A 3,381-nucleotide genomic window follows, 5' to 3' on the forward strand; every position below is an offset into this window, starting at 1 on the left:
AATGGGTTAAAATTGAAAATATATAAAATTATATACAATTTGATAGCAAAATCTCTCATAAATAACCCAATTAAAAATGGGCAAAGGACGTGGATAAACATTTTTTCTATGGAAGACATACCAATAGCCAAGAGGTAGACAGAAGGATGCTTAACATTACTAATCATCAGGTAAATGCAAGTCAAAACCACAAGATGCCACCTCAGATCTGTTAGGATGTCTATTACCAAAAATCTAAGGCACAACAAATGCTGGTGAGGATATGGAGAAAAGGGAACCCTTATACCTTATATGCTGTTGGTGGGAACATAAACTGGTACACTATTATGGAAAACAATATAGAGTAGCCTCAAGAAGTTAAAAATAGAACTACATATGATCTAGTAATCCTACTTCAGAGTATGAATCCAAAGGAAATAAAATCAATGTTTTGACAGATATATGCACTCCCATGTTCACTGCACCTTTATTTATAATAATTGAGTTATGGAAACGACCTCAGTGTCAGTTGATGGATGAATAGATAAACAAAACGGGGTATATGTATACAATGGAATATTATTCAGCCTTAGGAAATCTTATTATTTGCAAAAACGTGGATGAAACCAGAGGATAATATGTTAAGTGAAAAAGCCAGACAGAGAAAGACAAATACTGCATGGTATCAATGGATTTTTTTGGAATCCAAAAAATTTAAAATTTGAAAACTTTTACTAATAGAGCGGAAGGATGATTGCCAGAGATTGGAGAGGTTGGGGAAAAGGAGAGAGGCTGCTGAAGAGGTTGGTGAAGAGGTATAAACTTTCAATTGTAAGATGAGTAAGATCTGAGGATCTAGTGTATTACTTGATGACGATAGTTGATGATACTGTATGGTATAGTTGAAATTTGCTAAGAAATAGAAACTAAGTGTTCTCACATAAAAAAAGGAAAGAAGAAAAAAAGTAAATATGGAAAGTGATGGATGTGGTGATGAACTCAGTGGAGGGAATCCTTCCACTATGCACACATGTAATAGATTATCATGTTGTACACTACTTTAAATATATTACATTTCTGTCAATTACTCATCAATAAAGTTGAAAAAAAGAAGAAAAGGTATTTCACAGAATTTCTGGGAGGATTAAAATTAAATATCCGTGAAATGCTTAGAACTATGTGCATGAAAATATCACCATCAAAGAAATCAATAAATGTTAGCAAATATTACTGAGGGAAAGAAAGAAGGAAGAAAGGGAGGAAGGGAGAAGGGAAGGAAGGAAAAATGAACTCTGCCTTATAGCTAGTTTTTCCAACGATGGAAGTGAGAAAAGGCTCAGAATGGATTCTGATGTTAAGCTAGTCATTGCTGGTCATCTAGCTCTCCTCTCCTATTTATGCCTATGTGGGGCTAGTTGGTACTTCTTCAGGAATAGGCTGGCAGAGGAAAGCAACCAGCCACTGTCCATCTCTACTTGCCAGACTTTGCCTTATGATGAGCAGAGGCTTTTACTCTTTTCATTGAAGGTGTGAACTTAGATTATAGTTTCTTGGTCAGTCCAATGAGGACTTAAAGCCCGATGATATTTAAGCTATAAACATCTCTAATTGATTTATTTATTACCACTATATCTTTAAAATGTTACTCATATGCTTATCCTACCCAGAAGCCTTTGAACCTTCAAAGGTTTAAATTGTTGCTTATTTTGCATCACTCGCATTGACAATAGCCTAGTATACAGCAGGTGCTCCATATGTCTGAATTATTTTTTAAGATTTTATTTATTTATTCATGAGAGACACACAGAGAGAGAGGCAGAGATGTAGGCAGAGGGAGAAGCAGGCTCCCCGTGGGGAGCCCAATGTGGGACCCAGCTCCAGGACCCCGGCACGACCCGAGCCAAAGGCAGATCCTCAACCACTGAGCCACCCAGGTGCCTCTCTATATGTCTGAATTACCATGAATCATTTGTGGCTCTTTCTAACTCTACAGACACTGCCATACTTCCTAATTTCTGAAGGCTTTGCCCTCTCTCTCTCTGTACTGAAACACTTATGGAGCTATTTGGCACTCAGGAAATCTGGCTTAACACAGCTGAAGCCACCTTCTCTCTTCAGTCAATGGTTTGTTGAAAGCTCATTTTAAAAAATGCACCAGAGAGGCGTTTTGGAATAGGAAAGAGTCATCCGGCTTTGTGAAATGTCCAGGTGGAATAAGTATTAGATGCTTTTGTTATTTCTGCCACTTTGGTTAATGAAGCCGTTGCCTTTACAATATAATTAGAGCAAGAACAATTCTCTCACCAAATATAAAGCAATACACATAGAATCTCGTTACTGGAGTGTTCCTCTGAAGAGTCACAGGAAACCATTCAAACACAGGGCTTGACATACGAGGGTAAATACAGCCAATTAAGAAAATGGTAAGTAATTTCAAGAGAGAAATTCCAGTTCTTACTGAAGATGTTCAGCATCCCTTTTGTATCAAACCACCTTTTATTTTTTTAAGATCCAGGGGAAGTTACTGCATAAACATGTTTTTGTTTTCTCTGGGTGAGACATTATCATACAGCCATGGTAACATTTATGCTTCTAAACACAGAGTCAGAATTTGAGGAGGGAAAAAGTGCGACTATAGTGATCTCCTTGAGACAGAAGACAAAATTAGTCTTTTAAATTCAGTGTTCTGACTCCTCAGAGGGCCAAATAAGTCAATGAAAGGTGTAGAGCTCCCAAGAGAAATAATTCAGCTCTTCTTCATGGTCTATTAGGCCAGAAACTTTTCTATTAGACAAGACTCTTCGGTCTACCTCATAGAAATTGGTATTATACATAAAGTGTCAACTCCATGAAACTGGTTTGCTTCACATTTTCATCGCCTGACTTTTCCTTCCATTTATACAGCACATCCTCCCAAATGCTTGTTTTCTAGAACAAGTATTTTTTTCCCTCCAGGACTTGATGCATCTTTCTTAGCCAACGACATCTACATACAGTGAAGAAAATGGGCTCTGTAGAATTGAAACATCTTGTGCTTTATCTGAGACACATTGATTTCCTCCACTCAGACTGAATGGCTTGAGATTTGTATCGATCATTTATAATCATTGTAGTTGAAGTATAATGACTTTTTAAAAGCCATACAATGACTTATTTTGGTATTTGGCAGAGATATACACTAAATCTTTAGGCATTTTTTAATTACTAAAGCAGAATCGAACACATAGGGTAGATCATGTTTGACTTTGTAAAATGTGTGAGATTTTAGGTCTGCAGAGTTTTGACATAGGATTTTATGTTGTTTACTTACTTATTCATGAGACAGAGAGAGAGAGAGTGTCAGAGACATAGGCAGAGGGAGAAGCAGGCTCCTTGCAGAGAGCTCAGTGTGGGACTCCATTC

The sequence above is a fragment of the Canis lupus genome, chromosome 32, assembly GCF_003254725.2.
Source record: "Canis lupus dingo isolate Sandy chromosome 32, ASM325472v2, whole genome shotgun sequence".
Lineage (NCBI taxonomy): Eukaryota > Metazoa > Chordata > Mammalia > Carnivora > Canidae > Canis > Canis lupus.